The sequence below is a fragment of the Pelmatolapia mariae genome, linkage group LG5, assembly GCF_036321145.2.
Source record: "Pelmatolapia mariae isolate MD_Pm_ZW linkage group LG5, Pm_UMD_F_2, whole genome shotgun sequence".
NCBI classification, from domain to species: domain Eukaryota; kingdom Metazoa; phylum Chordata; class Actinopteri; order Cichliformes; family Cichlidae; genus Pelmatolapia; species Pelmatolapia mariae.
The window spans coordinates 28,814,204-28,833,737 of NC_086231.1; the positions used below are offsets into that span (position 1 = coordinate 28,814,204).

Below are 19,534 nucleotides of genomic sequence, written 5' to 3' on the forward strand. Positions count from 1 at the left end.
AACTGGTAACACTGGTCTGAACGCTCTTCCTTTGATCTGTGTGACTGACAATCATTCCTTGTTTGATGCACTCAAGTCCACTAAGCAGGTTACAGAGAAGAGACTGAGGCTAGAAATGAGCAGCATTAAAGAGCTCATACAAGCCAAGAAAATCAGACGGGTTTGTTGGTCAGATTCAAAATCCCAACTTGCTGATTGTCTGACAAAAAAGGGAGTTTCACCTTTAACCCTTCTAAAGGCACTAGATGAAGGACTCTGGATACTGTGATCCTTTGTTTACAAAGTTGTCTTTGCATTAAAATGCACTATTGTTTATTGTGTGCAATGATAGTATGCTTTAAGTACAGCAAAGCACTTTGAAATGTTTTTTTTGTTTGTATAAATATATACATATACGTACACAAATGTTTACAGGGGTGTGTTTATAATTTTATTTTATTTTATTTTTAAAAGAAAGAGGGAGATTGTTAACTTGTTATTTTCTGTTATATCGCGAGAGTTCTGTTGCCCATGAAGTGTTGTTGTTGGTGGTGAAAAATGGCGTTACGAATAAAGCGCTTGGAATAAGACTACGATGTCGTGTCTTTTGAGTTAACAGTATTTCCCAAAACAATGCTGACGCATGATGTTAAAACTAAAATGTAAAAATCTAGTGTGTTTTGGGCTTGAACGAGCACATTACAGTCAGGCGAGAGTCAGTGAGAGAAGATGTGTGTCTGGATTTGATTTTTTATTTAATCACTGAGGATGTTTGTTCACACACACTGCCCTCCACAATGTTTGGAACATTTGTCAATGAATACAAAGGTTTAGCTTGGTGTTTAGTAGAGTTGACTTTTTACTCTCAGAACCTTCATTTGACAAGTGGTAAAAACTGTAGTTGAAAAGAAATACAAAATAGAAAAACTAATCTGATTTACATAAATGCTGCATTATGAAATAACTCAAAATATGATTTATTTATGCTTTTTTAACATCTTTGTCATGAAATATATACAATTATGGCGTTGCCTGAACAATGTTTCAAAGATGGCTGTGGGTAAGCCTCAGAGCATAACCAGCACGTCACTCTCCCTCTCAGAGCAACCAGGAAGAGTCAATAAACAGAAAAGTCAACCAATACAGGAAACCCAGCAGGAAGTGCGGTTATTGGCAAGTTGGCCTTCAAAATAAAGTCTTCTCATTTAACATTTTTTAACCTTTTTACTGTTCTTTATAACTTAAATGTATGTAAATGAATTATTTTAAAGCAAAAATAAAAGATAAATGACATAAATGCCTTTGAGGCATCACAAACATTTTTGGACCATTATGAAACTTCATCATCAGAGTTTATTTATACAGCACTTTAAAAATGCACAAGGCTGACCAAAGTGCCGAACAACAGAAATAAAGCTTAGGGATGAGTGCATCCAGAAAAACACATTTCAGTATTCACATATGCCTGACTTGAAAAACAGTGACTCTGTCCTTTATGTACATCTGCTAGGAAGGTTTCTATCTTTCTGTCTCGGGTGGAGGTGTACAGTGTGACAGTGGACTGCACTGTGACCTCTCGTTTTGCCCACACTGTCATGACCTCCAAGACGTTCAACAAACTCGTCACAGAAAATCTTTTCTGAAGTGGAGCTGCCCAAGACTGCTTTCATCACAAACTTCAGGATGTTAGTCTGTTTCCTCTCTAATCGTTCTGACAGTTTTTATAGGACAGTCCTTCATTTCACAACTGTGCTCCAAAGCTGAATTTGTCACTATCATGCAGTAAATTTATATGCGCCTTCTGCTTCACTCAATACTAGTGATGGGATTTCCGGCTCTTTTTAGAGAACTGGCTCTTTCGGCTCGGCTCACTAAAAGTGCCGGCTCTTTCGGCTCCCAACCGGCTCTTCAGGTTGTTTTGTTGCTTTAATTAATTTATTATTAACAACAATATAAAATTATGCACAAAAGGAATTACTAATGTAAAAAAATGGTTTTATCTATATATAAATATATACGGTGGCCCCTAGAGACAAAGCATGTACAAACTCCAAAACACATTTCTAGCGTTAACTGAACTTCCAAAACAGAGCTACCTAGATCACTTAAATTACACAATTGAAAGCATTTGTGTATTGTTTGTGTATTTATACACAAGCACTCATATATATTCAAATAGGGCTTTGGAGTTGACGTCACGCCGCAGTGCATTGTGGGATCGCGGCGCCATGACAGAAGGCCACAAATCAAAACAAACACACTGTGTTGGAAGCAGGACTGCCAGAACCATGCTTAAAATCAGCGCAAAAGACAAAGGGCTGTATCGCGACCGATTGCGCCCAGACGCCAAGAGATGGTACTTGGAAAAAAATAGCGTGTATCGGTAATGTGGACCCGTATGAAATAAGGCAGTGGAGCGGAAACCCAGACAGCCTACCGCTGTTGTCCTATCCTGATATTCTCGCGTACCTTGTCTGTGGAGTCAGCGCATACACGGCGAATCATTTTCAGAATTATAAATTCCTGGAGGCGCACATCTAATTCACAAACGGTTGGGTACTAGATTTGGCCGTTTTTAAGCCTCCACGTTGTGAGTACGTTGACCATATGACCAAGATACAGCCAGGGGTTGCACATAACATTGACTTCTCCTCAGCAGCTGCACCCAATATTGCTCTAGATGAACGATTCACGATTGATGCCAGCTGTGCGTTGCCATGTAAATAGTTTGCATTTCATGTGTACCTGCACATGTACTTGCTAAGTACATTTGAACAGATCTTGAATAAAAAAAATAAACATACTTTTCTGTTTTATTGAAACCACTTTACAGAAAGTACAATTATTTACAATGAACTGTACATGCAACACAGCAGTTTTATGAATATTCAACAAGAGCAAGTTTATTTGGCCCTGGTTTGACAACCACACTGGGGCACATATTCACCAAAACACAGCACACCTTAACATTCTTATCAAGCAGTGTTGTGTCTTCACCCTCACATGATATCAGTAACTCCTGTCCACAGCCTCCATGACATGGTGATTTTGTTGTTGGTCTTCTGTCAGATTTTCATTTATTACTTCTGCACGGGGCACACCTTCATACTCTGCAGCTGCATAATGAAAGCATGTAAGATAAAATTAGTGCATGCACATAAGGTAAATGTACACCAGTATTCCAGGTGCGTGATTCATCTGAAAGTTATGTGCAGATTAGCGTACAATGAGCGCAATTTTGTATGTTTTTGGGGCGGGGGTTACCTCCAATGGGTGCTCTTTTTCGCTTTCGTTGCACTCGCCTTGCGTGCGGGTCCGAGTCTGACCGCTGCAATCCAAGCCTGCCGTCTTCGTTTAGTAATATCGGATACATGAGATCCCTCCCGTTGCCTCCAGGAGGGGAAAAGTGAGCCCATTTTCCAGCTTCTTGCCTTCCCTATCATGTGATCTAACGTTGCAACCGACAACACAGTATGTACGAACCATAGCTGACGCTTCCGTGTGCTTCGTTTGGCCTACTGTCATGGCGGGAGGGGGCGTGGCACCCCCCCCGTGACATCACGCTCCAAAGCCCAAAGCAAATAAAAATAATGTTAATTTACCTGTTACTACCACACACCAAATCCGGTCGTTGGTACTTCCTGGCTTGCGTAGCCACTAGGTAACAAAAGCTCAACACTTTGCTTAGCATCCTGAAGCACTTCTGTTGTGCTTTGCACGTGCTTCGGAGTTTTTACGTGTTTTGGAGTTTGTACGTGCTTTTGTCTCTAGCGGCCACCGTAAATAAACTTTTATTTATTCACTACACATAAAATGTAATAAATAAATCATATAATACAAAAACCAACTATTTACATTTCAACTTTTAACTATTTCAATTTTCAGCTTTTTCCTTTTAAACAAATTTAAAGTGAAACAACACAAAACACTGCAAACCACAACACAATTAAATATAAATTAAAATATGAAAACAAAAAGAACATGCATATTATCTGTCATATGGGCCTGCATGAATAAACTTTCCTTTATCATCCGCAACTGAAAATAGTTGTGAATGATCACTATACCTTTCTAATGTGACGTTGTTGTCCCTGGCTCTCTTCCTCTCTCTCTCCCTCCCGCTCTGTTCCTGCTACTTCGAGTGTAGCTACTGTTGATTATTAGGTCATTATTATTGTTCATTGTAGCGGAAGATGTGAATTGCGGACTGTTTTTCCTGAGAAGTTCCAGTTAGGGTTGCCAACTCCCTGAAAAATAAATAAGGGACACCTCGTGGCCAGGGCCGGGCAACCCAGTTGTCTTCACCCTTCCCAGTGTGGTGAATTTTGTAGCTCTTTTTTTGTGTGTGTGAAATTATTTTTTTAACCATTTGACTTGAATTTGATTTAAGTAGATGCATATGACCATATGGGAAACAAACGATCATTTAGCCATTTATTTTTAGCTCAAAATGACAACATTAACACAATAAAACAGGTCTCTTTCTTAAATAGAAGCCTGTCATGCTTAACTTTTGAGAATATAAGTAAATCTTTCTTTAAAAGAACTCTGTCCTGCTTAACTTAAAATTATATAAATTAATAGAAAACAATAGAACGAAAAACATTCTTGTAACAGTGCACATTTAGTACTTTTAGTACAACTGGCTTCAGTTGAGGTATTATTTCAGCTTTTCTAATGCTAATCAGCTGCTGCCGTTTGTAAACCCGCTTGTTCCCATGATTACGCATCATAACTCATCATCATTATTCATCTATGTATTACTTTTATGTATTAGTCATCTATTTGTTGTAATCATCTATCCTTGCAGTTGTTTATTACACAAAATAAATTATATTATCACACTTCCGGCCACATAGCGCTGATATTCACTGCACATGCCCATATTAACCTTAACCAGAGGGTTTAAAAAAAACAAACCAGTGTTTACATACCATATCTGCTTCTGCCGTGGCCTGGTGGACAAAAAATTGGTTAAGGGTTCCCCGAGCTTTCACGCCCTTCATGTTCTTCACGTGCCCACCATTAGAAGCATGCCTATGGAAAATGTGCACCGGCACGCAGTGCAGTGCGCTTTATAGGTGTTATCGTGCACTTTTCCAGCCAGGTGTTTTCCTTTTCCCATTCCTCCCTGTACTTTTGCAGCCTTTTTTTCTTTCTCTGAGGGAAACAAACATTGCTTGTCATGATCCTGGGCCATGTTGGCCCAGCATTCTTAGTATTCATGTATTTTTGTATTTTGTTCCTTATTTAGGCCATGGTTGCTCTGTTACGTTGTTCCTTATTTGATTTCCCCTTGTGACTTTTACCCCCTGTGTGCCCCTCTGTGTATCTGTGAGCCCTCGTCTCCCCTCCTTGTGTTTTATTCCATGTTTCCCCCAGACCCGCTATGCCTGTGCTCTCTCTGCCCTCCTGTCTGCACCTCTGTGTACTTCCTGTTTTACTTTGACAGTCTCCCGTCAGTGTTATGTTCACTCCTGCCGTGTCTCGTTATGATTATCTGTGTCAGCTGTGTTCCCCGTGTGCTCCCACTTCCCTCGTTAACCCTCTGTGTATTTATGTGCATGTCTCCCTCAGTTCGGTGTCACGTCGTCAATGTCTCCTCCCCGAACCTGTGTGCCTTCCTGTGTTCCCTCGGTCCTCAGTTAGCATTCCCAGTTTAGTTCTGTTTCTTTGTGAAGCCTTCAATAAAGCAGTGATTTTGAGTTCAGCTTTTTGTCTCCATGAGTTTTGCGTTTGGGTCCTCATCCGCCTCCACACAGCCAGTTCATAACATTGCTGGTCTAATGCTGGGCTTACACTGTGCGATTTTTGGCCCATTTTGAGCCGATTTTTGAGTCGTGCGACCGATTTGGTGATCGGCCCGATTTTGGCCTTCATCGTGCATCGTGTAGTATACGTGGGGTAACGAGAAGCGATTAACACCTCACGACCAGCTCCCGATCATCAATCGCTCGTGAGGGTGTCACCGCAGCCGCTCACACTGCTCACGCGCAAACACGTAAACCTCGGTGAAAAAGACGGAGCGGCAGGGCTGTGCAGCGTGTGATCTGGACACAAGTGATGGAGGCACAACTTGCAGAACTTTGGAAAGCTCATCCGAGCCTTTTCGATGTGGCCTCACAAAATTATCAGGACCACAACAACCGTGAAAATAGTTGGATTTACATTGCTGCTCAATCACAGCTGCCTGATCAATGTTTTTCATTGGCAATTTAGCAAAGTTGATGGTGGTGGTGTGCGTGTCTGTGTGAGTGAAAGACACAGAGGGAGAGCGAGCGACAGATTTTCTGTTATAACCTTCATTTTATGGAGGCACAGTGTGAGCACTCAGGTCGCATCAGAGCATCGGGCGGTATAGTGTGAGACCCTGCATCGTGACCTACGAACTTATAACCCCTGCGAGTCAATCGTGCAGTTTGAAAATCGCACAGTGTATGCCCAGTTTTAGGTGTACTGTCGTCCGAGACTTGCACCGCAGTGTCGGCGTTTGTTTCCCTGCTGGCCATGCTTCTTGTTGTGGTCATCTGTTGTCTTCCGGTATTTTCTCCGTAAGCGACCTTTCCTCGACCAATGAGATAAGCCAGGGGTGGGCAATCTCAGTCCACGAGGGCCGGTGTCCCTGCAGGCTTTAGATCTCACCCTGGGTCAACACACCTGAATCACATGATTAGTTCGTTACCAGGCCTCTGGAGAACTTCAGGACATGTTGAGGAGCTAATTTAGCCATTTAAATCAGCTGTGTTGGTTCGAGGACACATCTAAAACCTGCAGGGACACCGGCCCTCGTGGACTGAGATTGCCCACCCCTGAGATAAGCGGTAATCTGAATAGTCATACTCGAATTGTCATAAGTGTGCTGTCAGCTCATTGGTCACAAAGCAGGAGAGGGGCTGGGAATTATGTTTTCAAACAAAGCGTTAATTCCATTAACATTTATAGACTACTTTTGATTCTCACTGTATTACGGGACAAAGTGCGTCCCTTATTAGCTCAATACGGGACGTGTACTTTTGTTTCTAAATACGGGACGATTCCGTTTTTTAAGGGACGGTTGGCAACCCTAGGAAGTTCCAGTTAACCTCTGTTGCTGTGTATACTTGTTTTCGCAATTACCCCGCCATATTGTGTGAAGATTTTTGTGTTACTGTCTGTATAAGTTAACTACTGAACGACATGCAGTACTTAAAGTATTATTTCATTGCTGTGGAAAGTTAATGACTGTAGTGATGCGCGAATCATGAACGAATCGTTCAATACTCGAGAATCACTTTACTGACTCATGAATCATGATTCACAAGCCCAACTGACTCACTGACTCATCCCTGTTGCTGTTAGCAGCAATATATCTAGCTTATAATTAAAATTGTGGAGAAAAACACAACATCCAGTATCTTAACAAAAACATTTCTGCTCTGAACTGGAAGAAAAAACCCTGAGTAGAAGCTCACATCAAGACAATAGCTCCTCGGTTCACAGTAGCATCGCTCTGCTAACATGCTAACAGCACATTTGAGCTACTCACCCCCTCCTTTCCTGTGCTGAATCGTAGGGTAAGCAAATCACTCAGGACTCGCTCACCCCCTCCCTCCTGTGCTGAATCATAGAGCGAACGAATCACTCACTCACTCAGGCTTTATCCCAATTCAGGGTCTGCAGCCTCAAAGTACGCAGCCTCAACGGTCCTCAAGGGCCGCGTACTCAAAGACCACTAAGGCCGGAAGTGCGAGGCTTGTAAAATGGGACGGTCTAGCCTCCGTCGCGCTGCCCAGGTTGCCTAGCAACCATGATAGCTGGAAACGTGTGGTTGACAGAAATGAAGGAGAACATATTTTGTTCATTTGTTTGTTTGTTTCTACGAGCTTTGTGTGATTTAATAAGTATCTGAGGCTGAGACCACAGGACTGTAAAACATGATTGTTGGCCTTCATATCTGTACTGAACAGTCATTCTAAGATTAGCTAGTAAATAACAATTAGCTAATGTTGTTCATGAGACTAAAGTCAGTGTAAATATGATATGGCCAATATTATAGTTATTATATTAATCATTATTAGTTATTACAGCAGTGAGTTTGAAGTCTCAAATCAAATAACTTCTATTGTCACATCACATGTGCAGGTACACTGGTACAGCACGTGAGTGAAATTCATGTGAGTGAACTCTGTGTCTAATACTGAGCTTCAGTAAAGATTCAAGTTGCAGTTATTTATATTTCCTATCACCTTAAATCTTCACTCAAAGACAAGTTTCTTTGACAGTGTATATATAGGTGTATTATATATATATAAGAGACAAATGTTGTTCCTTCAGTATGTTGGCATTACTAAATTTGGCTCAATGCTTACATATATGTATAAAAAGAAAATGTACGAGCTGTGATAACTGTTTCTGATAGAATGAAGAGTAGACTGATATATTAAATATTTCTTTATTGGGTGAGAAAATCAGACCATGTCATAACTGCTTTAAGTCATACAGAATAGATATCAGAGCCTTAAACAGGCTGACTTCTGCTAAATGGGTCAAACTGGGCAGAAAGTCTACAAACACATAACATCCTTATAGAATATGATGTAACACTATAGATCAACTTACCTCAGAATATATAAAGCATATAAACAATTACAGCAATATGATGCAACAAACACAGCAGTACTACTAATCCAAAATACTCAAAGCTTCATAGAACTGAAACAAACATTTATTTTTAGCTCCATTCTGCTGCTGATACATACTTTAGGTTTCTGAATATTAAACTTGTTGCTGCCTTTCATAGTGTGTAACTTGAAGGCCCTGAGTACTTTCTCCCACACTGAAAACACTGGAATGATAACATTATTTGAACATTACCTAATAAGACTGATTCAGGACAGACAATTATTTTAAACTTTTCTAGCAGTCCTTCACAAACAGGGAACAGTCTGTCTATTCTCTCCATCTGTCAGCTGCTGCTGGCTCTTCCTCCTCCTCTTCCTCACACACTGCTGAGTTTGTCCTGGTGGATCATCAGGGGTGCAAAGCCTCACAGATGATGTGCAGCAGTGGGTCCCTCAGTCTGTCCTCACTCTGGACACTTGCAGTTGTCACACATGGAAATCAAATGTGTGATAAGCTGCAGGATTCAAACACAAGTGTAACTTATAAATACATGTTCATACTTTTATTCCACAATCAGAGAGAAAGAAAGAGAGAGAGAGTGCAGGACAGACAGACAGGTGACAGTCTCAGGTGTATACACTGCTACAAAACCGCACAAGAGAAGGAGGATTTAGTGTTTGTGTTATTACGAGTGCTAAACAAGAAGAGTTCCCAGATGGTAAAGTGGACACATGTGTGACTCCTGTGATTAAAGCATCTTTCTTTCAGCTTAACGAGTGAACCGTCAGCTCGTTCAAACACACGTTAAAGTCCGTTTGGCTCGACACCACCGAACAGAGGCAACAATAAAACATAGCTGACATTAATAGTGCAGTGAATCCTGTTTGTGCCGTGATATTCAGGACTGCAAACCGAGCAGCATTCACTGACTTTCAGCTTGTTGTGTTTGTGGATATATGACTGACTTTAATTATCCATAAAATCATCACATTCTCTGTAAGATTAAGGTCAACTATTGAACGGTGTATATTTGAAAGGCTTTAAAACCAAGTAAACGCTGAAAGTACAAACATCGCTAATGTCACATAACTTTGCCGACATGTGGCCAACAGTAATGTTTTAATGTTCTCCATTATTCAACATTTGCACATAAATAAGTGACATATTATTCAGTACTTACTTTTAACAGTTTACTCTTCGGCCGCTCTGCTTCTGCCGTCTGCGGCAAAATTATCCACACCGACTGCTGCGCTATGAATTGTGGGATATGTTGGGCCACGAAGTCTACACCGCCACGTCCTTAAAATTCAGGGAAATGAAGGACGCATTTGAGGGCCGCATTTTGAGCAGCCTTTGAATTGGGACAGCCTTCGGCGCGTCGCTGTGACGTAATCGGCCTTAAAATGCGGCCTTTAAGGCTGCAGACCTTGAATTGGGATACACTCACTCACCCCCTCCCTCATGGCTCACAGCTGCTCACAGCTTGGATGGCAACCAATGTTAAGGCGCATTACCGCCCCCTGGCTCACAGCTCAGTGGACATTTAGATGAGAAAATATATATTTGACACATTTAAGGAAAATACTAATAAAATAAAAATAAACAAAATAAATGTTCCCTTTAGAAAATTTTTTGCTCTATAAAATAGTTGTTTTCTTTTAGAATCACTCATCTTAGCAGTAGGATATACATGAAAAGAGAAATGAAATTTAGTTTGAGTGAAAATGTACATTTTTTGCACTCTCTGGTCAACTGACTCAGTGAATCAAATGACTCAAAAAACCCGATTCACTTTGGTGAGTGACTCATTAAAACTCGATTCAGTAAAAAGAATCAAATTTACCATCACTAAGTGACTGTGTCAGCTAACATCTGCAAGTTAAAAATATGTTTTTGTCCGATGTTACTGTTAATGTTATGTAAAGTATTCTCATAAACTCAATACAGACGCGTGAGAGTGAGAGCTGCGTGTCTGTGCCATTCTTTCACTTCTCCTCACTATTTCCCCTGTTTTAGGGCACAACATTGGTCTGTTTCCTCTCTAATCATTCTGACAGTTTTTATAGGACAGTCCTTCATTTCATAACTGTGCTCCAAAGCTGAATTTACCACTATCATGCAGTCAATTTATGTGCTTTAACATCCGTCATGTCAATCTCCATCTTTGTGCCTCACAGGAAAATTGAGGGTCAGGTGTATGTCGGAGAGGTGAAGGAGAAACAGAAAGCTAAGAAACAGTAGGAGAAGGCTGTTTCCTCTGGACAGACTGCTGGACTCGTCAAGTGAGCCGTCCAAATGAAGCAGAAAGACAGATTGTACAAATTAACTGGAGCTGTTAATGTGTGATAGTGTGATAGTCTTTTTGTTGTTGTTGTGTTTTTACTTTTTTTGTTTTTATTTGTTTACAGGGCTTCTGGAAGAAAGCCCTGTAGTTTTCAGTCTCTGTCAATATGGTTGGGGAAGCCTGCAGTCAGCTGAGACTGAAGAAGTCACTTAGATGAGTGATGAAACGTTTCTCCCACTGAAAACGTTACGTCCAGATGAACAGAATCAACTTTTTCAGATTTCTTTCTTGATCTTGAAACCATGGATGTCGATTTTATTGTCACTTTGCTAAGTGTTTAAATAAGTATCAATTGGATTCACGCTCCCAAACTTCCACAAGCTAGCAAATATTATCTTTGTGGTTCACAGCACCTCACAGCCTCCTGGACACTGAGCTCAGGGCAGCTGGTCAATATAGGAAAACACACACATACGTGTCCTTCCCACAGGGCACTGAGAGTTTTGCTCTGCACTGAAGTCAGCCAGTGTTCAGTCAGAGTTTGATCATGTCTGGACTGTTGGGTGTTCGTCTGCTGCTGCTGTGGGGCTGCGCCTGCCTCTGGCTGAGCAGCTCGGCCTCGGGAGCTCTGGTCATCTCCAGGCACAATGAAGCCATACAGGTAACGTCAAACACTTTTGTGTTCTGATATCAAACTGAAAAAACATTGTGGTATGATTTTGACAGCATTGACCTCAGAAAGTAGTCCTGTAATTTAATTTAAAACAAAAAAGCAAAACTTAATCACAAACTGTGTCTGAGTTTTTTGTAAGCTTTTTCTTACAAGTTACTTCATGTAATCTCCATAATATCCTGTGTGTGTATTTCAGAAAAAAAGAGGCACTGCCAGATCACTGCAGGTACTTGGCAAATGATTCACATTAAAAAATAGTAAGGCAGCACTAAGATCTACATTTCCACCATATATTTATGTATTTGTCAGTTTACCAGTAGATATGTCTTAAAAATGGTGTGATCTGTGTTATGTTGAAGTTGAGCTGATATGATGCAGTACCAGAAACTGCAGTTTAACAGTGATTTAAACCTAATGAGGTGTTTTCACTAAGACAAAGAGACTATGTGTGAACTGAATCTATCGCCCTTTTTTCTTACAGAAAAGAAGTACAAATGAAGCAATGGTAAGAAATGTATCCATTCATATTCCTGGTGATGATAATGGTGATGGGAGATAATTGATTTAATTCAGATTAACAGATCAGATTCATAGAGCGAAACCTGCTTGTTGTTCTCTATGGGATGTGTGGATAAGCTCACAGGGACCTCAAGTGATGGCTGCCAAAGAAGCTGTGTGATCAAAGTGTAGTTTCCAAGCTGCTGATTAATCTGCAAAGATTTGTCCTGTCTTCTTCTTACTTTCCCCAAATGAGCAAACTCGTTATAACAGCCTCTCATTACTCTGAAAGGCTTTTTTAATTCAAACACTACACTTGATATAAACCTGAGCTCATTAACGTATAAACAAACAGGAATAACGCAAACTCCTTTAAACAGCAGGTGGACATATTAAGCTAGTCCATCCAGATGAACAGCACACAGGTAAAATACTCTCGACTCAATTTAGTGATGTGATACTAACAAGGAGTGTTAAAAAAGTGTCGAGAGATTATTAATTGCACATTTAGGCAACACCTGCTGCTGTTGTGAAGATCTGAGCAGAGTAACAATTGTGTTTTAAACAGAAAATAAAAGGGCAGCTCTTTTCTTATATGCTGATTCATTACACATGGCATGTGATAGTTGATTTAATTCAGATTAAAAAGTCAGATTCGTGGAGAGAAACCCATTTTTATTTTCTTACATTTCCTTCTGTCTCTCTGTCTCAGGTGGAGGTGTACAGTGTGACAGTGGACTGCACTGTGACCTCTTGTTTTGCCCACACTGTCATGACCTCCAAGGCGTTCAACAAAGCAAACTCGTCACAGGAAATCTTTTTTGAAGTGGAGCTGCCCAAGACTGCTTTCATCACAAACTTCAGCATGTTAGTCTGTTTCCTCTCTAATCATTCTGACAGTTTTTATAGGACAGTCCTTCATTTTACAACTGTGCTCCAAAGCTGAATTTCTTACTATCGTGGTGTCAATTTACGTGCTTTAAAATCCCTCATGTCAATCACCATCTTTTTGCCTCACAGGGAAATTGAGGGTCAGGTGTATGTTGGAGAGGTGAAGGACAAAGAGAAAGCTAAGAAACAGTACGAGAAGGCTGTTTCCTCTGGACAGTCTGCTGGACTCGTCAAGTGAGTCGTCCAAATGAACCAGAAACACAGATTGTGTAAATTCACTGGAACAGCTCTCAGATATCTCTGTGACATTTTTGTTGTTGTTATTTTGTTTTTTGGCTTTTTTCCAGGGCTTCTGGAAGAAAGATGGAGAAGTTTTCAGTCTCTGTCAATATTGCAGCTGTAAGCAACGTGACCTTTGTCCTGACATATGAGGAGCTCCTTCAGAGGAAACTGGGCCGATATGAGCTTTTGACCAGAGTCAAACCCAAAACACTGGTTCAGGACTTTCAGGTGAATCCTGGTTGGACAAACATGCAGTCAGCTGAGATTGAAGAAGTCACTTGGATGAGTGACGAAACATTTCTCCCTCTAAAAACGCTAGGTCCACACTAACAGAATCCACAAATCAACTTTTTGGGATTTCCTTACCTGGATGATTGAGCATGCATTAAGACATTTTAACCCTCTTAGGGTGATTTCCTGATTTACATTAGAAATGATCTCCTGTCTCTATGTTTGCCTTTGTGGAAACAGATTGTGACAAACATCTATGAGCCTCAGGGCATTTCTTATGTTGACACCCATGCAACCTTCCTCTCGAATGAGCTGCTCCCTCTGGTGGAGAAAACTGTCACAGACAGAAAGGTACCTTCATACAATTGATGATCATCTATAATAAACTTTCTGATTATTGCGCTGCATTTTATTGCATGGTTGAATCTGAGTTGGGATGATAATTGTTTATGTATTATTCCCTTTTCAGGCGCATATCTCCTTCTCACCAACCATGGAGCAGCAGAGGAAGTGTCCAGGTTGTGATGGAACACTTATTGATGGAGATTTTATTGTCAGCTATGATGTGAAGCGAGAGAAGAAGCTTGGAGACATACAGGTCAGTGAAAGCTTCAAGTGCTGAATAAGATCAAATTGAAAAAGTGATTTATTACACTGTTGTTTTAAAATTCATTACTTTTTGGAACGTGTCTCTTCTTCAGATTGTAAATGGATACTTTGTGCACTTCTTTGCTCCTGAATTACCCAAACTCCCAAAGAATGTGGTCTTTGTAATTGATACAAGTGGATCAATGAGAAGAAGAAAGATTGTGCAGGTAAGAAGTTGTTCTGACCCCTGATGTGCTTCTAATATGTCAAAGTTCACGTGGACACACGTCATTCTCTGACTCTTTGTAGACAAGAGAAGCTATGCTGGCCATTCTTCAACAAGTCCATGAAGACGACCACTTTGCCATCATCCTGTTTGATTCTGTTATTAAAACCTGGAAGGTTTCACTTACCAAAGCAACAAAGGAAAATATAATTGAAGCCATGAATTACATCAGAAGAATACATAGCAGAGGGTGTAAGAAATACAAAAAAACAAGCAAACAAAACAAGAAAACCAAACAACTAACAGCACAAAAACATTAATAGTTCATGCATATTAAAACATGAATTGTGTTTTCCTTTTAGCAACCAATATTAATGATGCAGTGTTGACCGCTGTAAACATGCTGGTCAAAGACAGACAGATGGAGAGGCTACCAGAGAGAAGTGCAGATATGATTATATTACTGACTGATGGAATGCCAAATATGGGTAAGTATGTAGAGTGCAAACATACTGTAGGACAGATTATGTTTGTTCAGCATTTAACATTACATTGCATTTAGCATTTTTATCTTTGTGTGTTGCATGCATGCATTTGTAGGAGAGAGAAACATTGGCAAGATCCAGGAGAATGTGCGTACAGCTATTGGGGGAAACATGTCTCTGTACTGTCTTGGATTTGGAAATGATGTGGATTATTCCTTCCTGGATGTGATGAGCAGACAAAACAAAGGCCTGGCCCGCAGAATCTTTGAAGCTTCAGATGCTGTTGCTCAGCTCCAGGTGCGAGTTCCTCTTCCACACTAATCTGTGTAGTTCCCTTATTTAGAAACCTTTGGATAATAACTTCTTCCACAGTGTAACCCCGTGTGCTTTATCCAAGCATACTTTCTGCTAAATCACCTGCAAATTATAATTATAATAAATGCTGTTTGTAGCTTTGGAAACCAGGATCACTGAGTTGGGGTTCCAGCTCCAGACCCTTGAAAATCCTGCAGCTAGCCAGAACCCTGTAGTCCATGTGGGCAACGATAGCTTGGCCATCGTTAACAGCCCCCCAGCAGATTGTACAGAGCAGCCAATAAATCAGGCCAGCTGGGTAACAGTAAGCAGGAAGTCCATAATGTCCTGTTCACCAAGCCATAGTTTGAATTATTTTTCCTTTGTTGACGAGAAAAATATTGGGTGGGTGGATTGATCCAAATATTGATAATCTTGTTACAAACACCAGTGGTGTTATCAGATTGATGTTTTACTTTGTTTCTTCACTTTACGTCAAGTGTGTTGCATCTGAAAGCAAACACCCTCCTCTCCTGCAGCGCACTTTGCTCCACCCCTCCTCTTCCTTGCCCTGCTGTGTTTAGTTGTCCTGTGAGCGAAAAGCAGTTACATGCTGCAGTGAGTGAGAAACCGTAGCATCGCATACAAGTACTTTGTAGTGTTACCCTCTACAACTGTAAACAGTGATGTGTGTTTCAAGGAAATCCTCTATTGTAGCAACAAACCAACTTATAAAAGAACAACATGAAAAAGAGAGCAGTGTCTCTTTTTCTATTTTTAAATTGGTCTGAGAGACCCATCGAACAGAGACAGAACCCACTGTCACAGTCCTTTCAGTGAGGCAAAGCTTAACCTGGTAGCCCATATAGTGGCAAAAGGATTGCTTTAGTCATAGCAGATGAATTACTTATAAATTATATAAAATCATTTAGATAATATATACAGCCCACAACAACACAGACAGTTCAAATTCATTTGAATGCCTGACTCTTAACCAACACAATGCAGAGCAGCTACCCAAACTCTACTCTCACAGAGTTTGATTATCTCGTTAATGGTGTTAGATTCTAATAACATATGACTACTGTGGCTCCCCTGAAAATGGCCTCAAACAGACATACTTGACACCCTAGTATAACTCACAAATGCATACCCAACTGAAGAGGAGAGGAATATGGCTGAACACTAATTTAGAAGTTCTTCATTTAGCTTGGAAAAAGAGTTTGTTGCTCTTAAAAAGAAGCTCTCCATAAACCTAGAATATCTTACTATTCATGGGTGATTGCAGGAGACAAGAACAACCTCAGGTTTCTCTTCAGCACTCTAGAAGGGATGACAAAGAGTTAGAGCTCTGTTGAACAAAGCATTGCTTTAAATGTAACCAGTCATAACTTCATGATTTTCTTTACAAATACAAATGTAACAATTACAGAAAAACGATTACAATACTGTTGATATTAATTTAGACTCTTTCTCTCTAATTGATCTTTTGACTTCAGTAATCACTTCCTCGAAACCATCAGCGTGTCTTTTAGACCCCATTACTAAAAGACTCCTTAAAGAAATTCTACCATCAATTAAGGCTTCAATCTTAAATATGGTCAAGCTATCTCTCTTGATAGGCGCAGACTTTGAAGCTGGCAGTAATGAAGCCATTGGTCAAAAAGCCATCTCTTGACTCAAATGTCTAAGCAAATTACAGGCCAATCTCCAACCTTATTTTTATCTCAAAAACTCTTGAAATAGTAGTTGTCAAAAAACATGAAAACTGATCATCTGCTGAAAAATTGGTCAGCTTTAAGAGCTCATCACTGTACAGAAATGGCATTAGTGAAGGCCACAAGTGACCTTCTTATGCCCTTTGACATTGGACTCATCTTCATGTGTGTCTTGCTAGACCTCAGTGCAGTGTTTGATACTGCTGACCATATTTTATTACAGTGATTAGAGTATGCTGTAGGTATTAAACGTACTGCACTGCAGTGGTTCAAATTAAGTCTATCTAATAGACTCTAATTTGGTCATGTAAATGGGGACTCCTCTTCACAAACAAAGATTCATTATGGAGTTCCACAGGGTTCTGTGCTAGGACCAATTTTGTTTACATTATACATGCTTCCCTTAGGCAGTAAAATAAGAAGGCATAGCATACTTTTTCATTTCCATGCAGATGGAAATGCTTTATCTATCAATGAAGCCAGATAACACACACTAATTACTTAAACTGCAGAAAAGTCCGAAAGCCATATTCAACAAATATGCACAACTGTTTTCTTGCATCTGTGCAATATCTCTGAAATTTCAAAAATCCTGTTTCAGAAAAATGTTGAAAAACTAGTTCATGCATTTCTAACTTCTAAAAAAATTCTCTAAAAGACTTCAGTTGATCCAAAATGTTGCAGTGAGAGTACTGACTAAAAAGAGAGAGTATATTTCTCCAGTACTGGCTTCTCTTTATTGGCTCCCTGTTACATCACATACAAGCTCTTAAATACTCAGGTCCCGCCTTCTCTTAAAGACCTCATAGTAATTTAGCACCTCAGTAGAGCACTTAGAGCTCTCTTACTTGTGGTTCCTAGGTTATTTAAAAGTAGAATGGGAGGCTGAACCTTCTGCTTTCAGGCCCCTCTTCTGTGGGTTCGATTTCCGGCACCAGACAGACATTGTCATTTTTTCTTTGATTTCATGTTTGGTACATCTTCATTTAAAGCACTGCAGTTATGCCATATTCCTATGAATTATATGTAGTCACTATTTCATGCTAAATTTATAACAGAAAATTGGAATAAGCAAAAGTGATAAAGTGTGTGTATGCTTTTATTTCAGGGTTTCTATGACGAAGTGGCCAGCCCTCTACTTTTAGAGGTGGACATGCATTATCCTGACAATGCAGTGGATTCTCTGACCATCAGCCACTTTAGCCAGTTGTTTAATGGCACAGAGATTGTTGTGGCTGGTCATTTAATTGACAACGACCTTGACAACTTCCTGGTGGAAGTGGTTGGACAGGGGGTGAGGAAAAAAAGAAAAACATAAGAAATGGCAGAAACATTGAGATATTGAGTAGACATAGCCTATATTTATTTGTTTTACTCTGATTTATATGCATTTTATCTTTTGTTTCTCCTGTAGCTCGAAGAAGACTTCAGAGTCCAGGGTCAGGTCAGTGCCGCAGACTGGGATGTTTTTTACCCAGACGAGGAGTACATCTTTGGAGATTTTACCGAGCGGTTGTGGGCCTACCTCACTATCCAGCAGTTACTGGAGAAGAGGTCAGTTTAAATCAGTTCAGTTCGGCTGCTAAGGCACATTGTTCTCATAAGAAATATGGTATGATATATAGTCTTTGATGACACTTGTTCTTTTACCAGGACGCTCGTTTTAATGATTTGATGTTCTTTTATAGATTTCCTTGTAGTAATACATATATTTTCCTTCTGGCAGCAAGAGCGGTACACCAGATGAGAAAGCCAGCACAACAGCCAAGGCCCTGGATATGTCCCTGCAGTACAGCTTTGTCACCCCTCTCACATCCATGGTTGTTACCAAGCCCGAAACCGAAGACTCAACAAGCAGCCCTCTTATTGCTGACAAGCTGACTGAAGGTACCTGAAGAAAACAGAGTTGAAAAATGTAAAACACTGGACTGGCTTTTCTTAAAGAGACAAAAACTATAGTGATTGATGAATCGGAGGGGTGTGTGTTTGTGTGTGTGTGTCAAGTGTCACTTTGAAATGGCTGCAGTCAAGCTTTACCACAAAAGCAAAGCATGGCTGCAGCTCATTTATAAAGAGAAGTGGTGACTGAGTTTACATTTTCCACATATTATTCCTCTTTAGTGAAGTATACCAGCAGAAGCTGGAGCTCCAGTTTAAAACTGTTATCTGTCTGTTTTTTTTCACAGAGGAAAGACAGCAGGCTGAAAAAATAGGTGAGTGATTTTTTAAAAAAAAAATATAAATCACAACAAAAATTTATGGGAAAGTTAATTGTTGTATTCATGTTGATTTGGATTTTATTCTCCCTGTTCAAAGCACATGATCATATACCCGCACATTCGTATCCACGGCGTTACCAGCCAGGACCCAGATATCTTGGTAAGTACATCATATACAGTTCAGATAGAGTTATCTATACTCAATTTCTATCTTCAAGATGGCTTTTTATTGCTTTATTGCCCTGTTTTTCAATATTTATTACTCTTTCTTATTTTGTTTTTCTTCAGATTGCAAATGGATTTAATCATATTTTATCTAGTTTATAGGCCTCTTTTCTTTTATTTCTTTTCTTTTATTTCCCTAAATAGATGCTCAAAATGACAACTTCAAAAATGGTATTTTTTTTTAATTTTTCACAAAATGAAAATACTTTTTAAAAATCGTATGATTCTTAAAAACTGAAAACCCCAGATTCTTAAAAATCATGGTTAAAATGTTATCAAGCATCATGCTATTGACATTTACTTTCTTTTTTTCATGGGTCATATTTCCATATTTAAAAGA

General features: G+C 39.9%; 1 pseudogene; it reads left to right on the forward strand.

Moving 5' to 3' along the window:
- The first annotated feature begins 12,022 nt into the window (after positions 1-12,022).
- The window catches only part of LOC134628246 (uncharacterized), a 46,948-nt pseudogene continuing 39,436 nt past the window's right edge, over positions 12,023-19,534 (forward strand).